Source organism: Lissotriton vulgaris, chromosome 3_1, assembly GCF_964263255.1.
Source record: "Lissotriton vulgaris chromosome 3_1, aLisVul1.2, whole genome shotgun sequence".
In the NCBI taxonomy this organism is placed as follows: Eukaryota; Metazoa; Chordata; class Amphibia; order Caudata; family Salamandridae; genus Lissotriton; species Lissotriton vulgaris.
The window spans coordinates 1,926,012,824-1,926,022,821 of record NC_141689.1 but is presented as its reverse complement, the minus strand read 5'-3'; positions in this window follow the sequence as shown (position 1 = coordinate 1,926,022,821).

Here is a 9,998-nt window from a genome sequence, read left to right as displayed (position 1 = left end):
CTGTAATTTCCAACTTAGAATCCTCAGAAAATATGGTCTATCATAACACCATGTGCTCAATATCGCTACACACCAAAAACACCCTTAGTGCCCCACCAACACCATGATCAACAAGAAGCACAAGAGATAATGATGATGCGGATAATCCAACTGCCAGCCGTAGTAGAACTGTACTAAATTTGAGGAGACTATTCACTAACTGTTATTTAAAAATATTTAAATTTAGAACATTACCACATCACTGTTATTTTATTTCAATATTTAGAATATCACCACATCACAGCAACACCCCACTCAGTCTTTCTTCTGATGCGGTCGGTGAACTAATGCCAACTAACTCTGCCAACCATAACAATAGATAGTCCATTGTCTATTTCAATTGCAAGAGCCCTCTGAAAAGACGCCGGGTAAACGTAACCGCGTTTCCCGGGAACCACCACTAGAGTCAGGAACACGTCGTTCTGACAGGATGCCGGTAAGCCGAGAGGACTATCTAATCCGTTAAGAATGGGTAACCGTGAGTAAAACAAAACTAACCCAAACCCTTTCCCTTATTGTCTTAGAAATAGGCCCTGCTGACTCTGTGGCTTTCCCGATGTAAATACAAACTACGAATGTTTAAGGTAAATAATGTTTATATTGATCACAAGGTCCCCACGTTGTGAGCTGCTCCATTGATAACTTGGGCACATATTCTCTTGTTTAAAATACATGAAGAGTCAAGATGGATGCACGTACGTTTTAACAATGACGCCTGCACCTCTTTTCAGAACTAGCAACCACCTAAGATAATGAATGCATACTCTTTTGATGATATTCGCACATCCCAAGAAGCATACAGAGATCCATGACACTATTTCATCCTTAACAGGCCTCATGAGTAAACAAGAGCACCTTTACGTCGTAATGATAACACCTGCATCACTTCCTGAACTCACGACAAGACATACGCTCATACATTGACGTACCCGATGTTCCACGATAACTTCTGCTCACCAACCGAGCTTACAAGTGTTTCCATCAAATGTACCATTAAGCGCTTTCAGAATACTAACGCGCTTTCATGCAATGGCCATTGGGCCCCACCTAAGCATTTTATTTACCGCATTTCATCTACTTCTTGAAATACCACGTACAGACTCTCCTTACCGAAGGTAAGGTGGTCGACCACAATCCCAATGTACACAAATGAGAATGGCAACTAGGCTTGAGTTCTCAAACATCTCTCTGCTGCACACACCTCTAGCTTTGCATTACACAATTGTAACACCATTAATTCTGATAAGTACCCTATTCCTATTTGGATCCCAGAGGGACTTGACTACATGAGAAAATGTAACAGACTACAAAAGAGAATCGCTAATCACATTGACATAATGTCTTTATTATGCATTTTTGCCTCTTTTCTTTCTTTTCTTTCTTTTTTAGATACAGACAAAATAGATCTCACCCACACCACAAAGGTGGTGAGTAAACTAACATCACCCACTTCACATTTAAGAACTACAATTGGTTCTTAATCACAACGGTCCTGACAAAAGCCTCTAGAGGTTCCAAGAGGCTGAAACATGTTGACCTCAATAACCACAATCACCAGTGCGATAGACCAGTAACTAAGTCTACATACGCACAACTTTGCCCTTTTAATTTCCAACTTCACATGTCTCAAGAATAAAATACAAGAGACTTGAATTTAGGAATTTTAACTCACTTTTCTCTGACCACTGCTGTCAAACCAGCGGGTCTTCCTCCATGTGGAGTAAATGTAAATGTAAATGTATTGGCATTTATATAGCGCACTACTTACCCGTAGGGTCCCAAGGCGCTTTGACCGCTGCGAAACCCTTCCTGGCTTCCCTGAGAGATGGTCCCTTAATGGGTATCTCCAGGGTGAGACCAGGCATCCCCGGCGGTCTGGTGGGGCCGTTAGTGCAGATGAGGCAAGCTAATGCCCAGAGTTGCCGAGTGTGATCGCTGATCAGAGTGGGCACCAAGGCGAGAGAATTATCGAGTCCACTGACCCTGGTCCAGAAACCTGCCGCGCCGGGAATCGAACCCTGGTCCCGGGCCGTCCTCTGCTCTCGGGTCTGCCGCCTCTAACCAGTGAGCCACACTACTGGTATAACTCACAAAGAAAAGACCCAATGATCATGATGTTATGGTACACAAAGGCGGAGAACGAAGATATACCGCCCAACGCCTGTGTCCGTACATGAGAGTTCCTATAAAAAGACCAGTCACGCAATAGGTGCGCTGACAGGATATCTTTGGAGATCGGTGGACTCCCCTGTCGAACAGTAATACAGAATCTAGTGAAACGAAATCTAACCCTATGGCACGATGTAAGTCAGCATGGGGCGAGTAATATTAGGGAATTAGGTTGTGGTTTATAGCAGTCTTAATGTTGTTGTGTTCCCAGGGTGTTGGTGATGGTATTGCAATTGCTTAGAAATTTTAGTTACAGTTATTGTTTTGTTGTTCATCTTTTCTCCATCTTTTTCTTCTCTACCGAGTAAATAGTGTATATGGTCAACTGGGACTATAACACTGCCCAGGAATACATACTTGACTTAGAATTTGTATATCTCTCTGGAAATGGTTGTGACCGGATTGAGTGTATTATGTTCAGAGGTGACATGTGGTTGCCCAAGTTAGGTCTGACAGTGATATATTGTTGTAAACTCAGTCTGTTCAATTCTACATCGCTGACATCTCTATGTTTTTATAGGTCCCCTGGGATATGAAAGTCTTATCTGGAAAGGTCCTGAGGAAGGTGATCCCAACATCTTTAACCCACTGAAACATGCGTCGACCTAGTAGTGAGTCTCCTGCTTTGCATTGAGATTCTGTTTTTGTCAGAGACTCTCTCTTGTCACAGACAAACTCTACTGTGTACAGATATTGTATGCGTGTAGTTTGTATGAGATTGGATGAAGTTGTATGATTGAAGTGTGCTTGTTTTTGTCTAATTTAATCCAGGGGTGTTCTGCTATATATGTTTTTTTTGTAATTTGATTTAGTATTTGATTTGTTAAGATAATGTTTTAAAAAAAAGAAATGTATCCATGAGTGTATAAATTAAGAATTATCTATGTGGATGTTTTTACTAAATACTTGAAGAAAAAATGACAAAAAGAGAAATTATATTTTTGATGAAAAGAAATGAAATGTGTTGATACAATTAAAAGAAATTGTGAGATGTTCTTTGTTGTCGCTGGTGTATTTTGGAAGTAAATTAAATAACATTGGAATTTTGTTGAATGTAAAAGTATGATGATCAATGAGGTAAACTTATATATGGTTGTATATGTAGGTATTAGCTGCAACCTTTTTACATGTAGAATCCAGACTTTTCAATATGATGTTTTCCATACACAACAGGTGCAACTGCACCACCATCTGGGCCCACAGCTGCAGCTGAGGCAGGCTCATCTCTACTCCAGGATCCTGTCTCCAGGGAGGACTCCACTGATGATATGAGCGCGCAGGAGGATGCTGGCTCATCTGGTCAGCATGGATACATTGCTCAAGTGAGCATCACTCAGCCCACAGCTACATCATCCAACCCTGCTGAGACAACACCACAGCTGATTGTTGCCTCCACATCCTGTGTCCCAAGCAGCAGCACAACCATTATGTCCCCCCAGTCATGACTGGCATTCAGCCATCACCTACTACCTTCCAGCCAAGTCCCAGTGGGATTGGGCACACAGGCTCTAGGGCACAGTGCAAGGGGGTAGTGTACATGGGAGGGAATGCCCTAGAATGGCCCAAGTACTAGAGCAGTTCAAAGCGATAACTGACGAAGATGCCACAGACGCCCCAGACCCACTGTTCACCTAGAAACAGCTTCTGGATCCCTGCATGGTAGACAGGGGGCACGGGAGAGTACGGGGTGGCCCCTCTTCTCTTTCCCCCCCCTATTCCCCCCTTCACCCCACCCTGGGTCACACTAGCAGAGTGTTACCTGGATTGACCCTCAGAAGCCGGTCCCGATGGGACTGAGTGGAGTACAGTGGCTAAGTTTATGTTTATGATTATGGGTTAGGAGGGAGGGTAGACTTGTGGGTGGGATACTGAAGGCGGGTGGTGGAGGCCGGGTCTGTGGGTATATGGAGTACTGAGACGGAATGTGTAAGCCAGATTATAGTGTACTCATTATAGTGTCATTGACCACAGGTTCATGTACTAAGTAGCTGATATCCGAACTGAAACGTTACGAAGAACTGTGACAGATCTTACTCTACAAGTCTGTATGTACTCCAAAAACGAAAATGTACAATGTAAGACAATATGTATGTCCAAACCCTAATAAAATTGTGTTAAAATAAAAAAACGGGAGGGAACCTCTGGCCCAGGACAGTGAGGTCACTGAGATCACTATCACCTAGGCCACCATTGACCATGTCTTGGGAACCAGCCAACAGTCCCGAGACATATTGGGCCATCTCATCACTGAGCTCTGGGAGATGAAGCAGCTGCAAATGGAGCTGCTTCGTCCAGCTTGTGAAAGCTGGTGAAACACAACTCCAATTCGGTCTCCCTTGCTGGGCTGCTGCAGGATTTCTTCACCCATGTGAGCAGGACGTTCCTTGCACCATCTATCCCTTCCTGTGACCCACAGCCATCTTCCCCAGCCCAAGTACATCTGTAGCTGTCACAGAAACGGAGGCCCTGCCACAGGAGGAACTACCTGCAACCATCCCAGTCACAGTAGCTGTGGATCCCACCCATACAGTGGGAGGGGATGCCCCCCAAACTATCAGCAGGAGATAGAGGCAAGACCTCTACCATCAGTAAAAAAATGTAGCACCTAAGTTCCTCCAGTGTTTGCTTAACATTCTCTCTGTAGTCAATTTATGGACACATTTGCCTTTTCTGATGCCATGTGTATATTGGACCTCAAACAAATCTGGTTCACAGTAATAGTTTCAGCTAATTCCATAGTTTTTTTGGTTATTTCCTTTCATTTGTTTTGGTTTTGGTCAATAAAACCCCAAAACACCAACATGAAAGACTGCTGTTGCAATATTTTTCTCAATTTGTTGTCAGTTTATCTAAATCGTACATTTTGTAATGTCAACCAATGTACTTTTTGTCTATTCCAACATGATTTCCCTGTAGGTATTATGCCAAACATATGTCAGAAATTACATAAACAAACTTACAAATCAACTAATCGTGTTTTATTTAACTGTATCAAAGATTTGGTTGACATAGAGTTCCAAAAACATTACAACACATGCATAACCCAAATTGCAGTGCCATTTGCAAATCAACAGTTCCTTACTGTTGGACCTTGTACCTTGGCGTAGGTCTAGCTTCCATTTTTGCTGTTGCCTCATGTGTTTTGCTGGTGTTAAATGCTTTGGGCACTGTGCCCCTGCTGTTCAGTGCCACAGTGGAAGTGCTCCCTATTGTAAATTGATGTATGGATTAGTGATTCCATGATTGGCTGATTTGGATTACGTGTCAGACCCTAATACAGTGCACTGAGTGTGCCTAGGGCTTGTAAACCAAATGCTGCTAGTGGGCTTGCAGCACTGGTTGTTCCACCCACAGAAGCAGCCTGTAAACGTTTGTCTCAGGTCTGTCATTGCAGGGCCTGTGTGCAGTCTGGTACTGCCATGCTGACTGGGCAAGTGCACCCACTTGCCAGTCCCTAAGCCTTCCCTTTTCTTCATGTCAGACACCCATATGGTAGGCCCAAGGGCAGGGTGCATTGAAAGCATAAGGTAGGACGAGCCCTGATATGTGTGGCATGTCCCAGTAGTGAATTACAGCCATTTTCGTTTCTCACTATTGCAAGGCTACCTATTTTCCTTGGGCCAGAATGGGCAGTTAGATTATTATATCTTATAATCCTAACTGACCCAGGGAAATAGGTAGAAATTTGAGATTAGTATGCCTGAACTCAGCATGATAAAATACATCTTTTAGTGACGTTGGTTTTAACATTCTGGGTGGGAAAATACCACTTTTAGAAAGTAGGTATTTTCTTGTCTAACTATCCAAGCCTGCCTCTGCTAGGTTGTGTATTCCTTGTATGGAGTTTGAGTGACAGGGGCTGGGGAATTCCAGGAGACAGGGTGAGCCAGCCCAGTGCTAAATAGAGAGATCTGTATATAGATGGGAGGGAGGAGTTGCACCTGAGACCTGAATAGGCCCGTGCCTTCCCTTCATAATGCTGGCCCCACCTCCTGTAGTGTGTCTGATGTCTCTGTCCTGCACTGTGAAAGGAAAGAAGGAGTCATGTAAACAGAGTGATCCAGGACTGACCAGAACTGGTTTGGACTAGGCAAAAACTTCTCTGCCTTCAGAGAGCAAAGAGAAACTGTGTATAAAAGAGGGGACCCAAACCCCAAAACTTTAGATCACTTTGGACAACAAGAAGAAACCTTTGCTGAGGAGTGGAACCAGAGAGACTGAGGAGAGACTATCCCTAAGCTGAAGTGCTGCTTGGGGGATTGGCCTGCAGTGGTTGCCTGATTGCCAAAGAAAGGAGAGAAGAACTTTGTGTACTTTCATCAACTTGAAAGGATCTCCAAGGGCTTGAGAAAAGAAATGAGACAAAACAGACCTAACGGTGATCCCTTCCTCTTGGCAGCACCTAATATACAAGAACCCTATCTGTGTTCCTAGTTTTCCCTAATGTATTAGAAAAGGGGGGTTTGTGTGCACACTGAATGGCACCCACCGTAACCATGCCTATTCCCTAGGGAATTTAAATCTAGTTATTACAACAACAAAGGTGCACCACAATAAATACTGCGTCAATGTGTATTTTACAATGATTCCCATACGATGATTTTCTTTTCAGTATCAAATCTTTATTGCAAAAATGAAGCAGCACACAGCCAACGCGTTTCGTCGCACGCACTGGACTTCTTCAGGGCTGTTAAATCAAAAACAAAAAATAAAAATAAAAAAGTAAACAGAGTATGAGAGAAACACTCATTTACTTTTCAACCTATATATCACCTCTATTCACACAAATTAGTGAAACTACTTTCCTCGTGGGAAATCTTAATCTAAAGCTAAAATATCTCTTTTAAAGAAGACATAAGAGTGTAGACATATACAGTTCGAACTTAACATAAAATATGTAAAACTCACAGTTTCCAAAAGAGAGGGTTGAAACTGAAAGACAGTCAGCTTAATAGTGGAGATTGGTTGTGATGTATGTACATACACACCCATAACAACCATCAAACGTGAATAGCACATGACGTCTCATATGTAAGAGAGATGCAGAGGGTAATAGAATTTAAGAATGCATCACTTTCCAACATGGGCAATTGAAAATGGATTGTGGAAAATTAGAAGATATCTCACACAACGTCTAAGTTTATATAACACAGGGAGATTTAAAATTAAGGTCTAATGCGGCCCGGACAGGCTAAAGGAAGAGTATATAGACTAAAAGTAGGGTGGAAGGGGGAGGGGAAGGAGGGGGGATGGGATGGATGTTGGCTGAGAAAGCACACATACTAATGTGCAGAGAGAAATATATGACGGAAGAACATGATGTGAGTCCAAAAAAACATGTACCTTTGTTTTGTATATGTTGACTTCCAAATATGGATAGCTGCTATTCTGAGATAAAAAATTCATGAGACCTCAAGTATCACGATATGTTCCTTCTGGAGCATGTAGGAAAAACAAAATATTTAAGAAGCATATAAGCTAAGACATCTATACTAATATAATAAAGAGAGAGCCCAAACCTTTGAGGCGGGTAATCTCAGGAACCACAGCACCAATCACAACACCCAATACAGCGTTGGAAAGGGCAGTTGCAGCAGAAGGACATAGGTTATCCTGACGCCCACCATATACATTTAAAAGGTAAAAGAACAGTGCCAGCAAAGTAGTCCCCTGTGGGCGTGTCTGCGTTGTGCTGGGGGCATGACAAAAGCTGGGGGCGTGTGGTATGTTCCACCCTTCATGCCATGTCTCATATCGTGTGCTATTCCCACCATGCTCCCTTTAAATTCCTCTGCACCCCATAATCCTAACCCACCCTTGTAAATGTATGTATGTATGTTTACTCCTTAAAATACCCCAACACCCTTAAACACTAACCCATCTTAACCCTATAAATATACCCTGTACCCCAAACCTATCCCTAAACCCTAAAAATACCCCTGTACCCCAAAACCCAAACCTAGCCCTGAACCCTATAAATACCCCTGTACTTCAAACCCCAAACCTATCCCTGAACCCTAAAAATAACCCCTGTACCCCAAAACCCGAACCTAGCCCTGAACCCTAAAAATACCACTATACCCCAAAACCCAAACCTACCCTTGAACCCTATAATACCCCTGTACCCCAAAACCCAAACCTAGACCTGAACCCTTAAGATACCCCTGTACCCCAAACCCCAACCCTACCCCTGAACAATAAAAAATTCCCCGGTAACCCAAAACCCAAACCTAACCCTGAACCCTAAAAATAACCCTGTACCCCAAAACCCAAACCAACCCCTGAACCCTAAAATATCCCTGTACCCCAAAACCCAAACCTAGCCCTGAACCCTAAAAATACCCCTGTACCCCAAAACCCAAACCTAGCCCTGAGCCCTTAAAATACCCCTGTACCCCCAAACCCAAACCTACCCCTGAACCCTAAAAATACCCCTATACCCCAAAAACCAAACCTAGCACTGAACCCTAAAAATACCCCTGTACCCCAAAACCCATACCTATCCCTAAAACTACCCCTGTACCCCATAACCCAAAACTATATCTGAACGCTTAAAATACCCAAACAACCCAAAACATATACCTCAGTACCACAAAACATATACCCCTATATCCATACTTACCTTATCCAAACATTTAAAAAAAACATGCTTTTATCATTCATGCATTTACAACGAATTTGGTTTTAAATGTATGCCTGGTAAAAGCATATACAATGTAATGCCATGCGTTATAATGGCATTGCGGAGTCATGGTACTTTCGTAATGAAAGTATGCGGAGTGATGGTATTTGGAAAGAAAGTTGCGGAATAATGGATGTTTACCCTTCCCCGGTAAGTACATTGGTGGCTCCACAAGTTCTAGAATTGCGAACTTTAGAGCTGGGGAGCTACTTTCGAATCTCGGCATCAGCTCATTATCCTGTGAATCCAGGCAAATCGCTTTGTCTCCCCGTGCCGACCACAAATGAATGTGTTCTTCTGTAATGTAAATTGTGCTCATGCCATGTTGTCGAGTTCGCGCTATATAATATTGCAAGGAAAAATAAAGTAGGGAAACTCGAGTTCACACACTACTGAACGCGCACTCTTAAGTGCATCAGCAGTGCACTGTGAATCGGAGCGTTACACAGGCCTGTCACAGATAAGAAATGCTATCAAAACAAAATCCTACAAAACAATATACTACTGGCCGGCAGCAATTCATACCCAGACAACGTCTGGACGGGCTGCTAGTGTTTAATATAAAGCTTGGGCAATAAAGCTGTAAAGTCGTAATTAACATCCCCAATAATATAAGTGCACAAGGAAAAGATCAACACCTTGTTTATCCAAGTCAGTTGTGAGCGAGACTGTGGGCCCGATTCACAGAATGAACTTAAGACTCAATCCTAAACGTACTACTATTTTGGTATTCACATAATGAAGTTACTACTTTTGGTATTCACAGAAGGTAGGATTTTGTCTTAAGTTTGTCTTAAAACAAACTTAAGACAGACTTAAGACAAACTTAAAACAGACTTAAGACAAACTTAAGACAGGCTTAAGACAGACTTAAGACAAAATCCTAACTTAAGTCTGTCTTAAGTTTGTTTTAAGACAAACTTAAGACAAAATCCTAACTTCTGTGAATACCAAAAGTAGTAAATTCATTCTGTGAATGCCAAAAGTAGTAAGTGCATTCTGTGAATGCCAAAATATTAGTAAATTTAGGATTGAGTCTTAAGTTCATTCTGTGAATCAGGCCCTGTATTTCCTCATGGAGCAATCGAATTGAGATGTTTCACCAGCA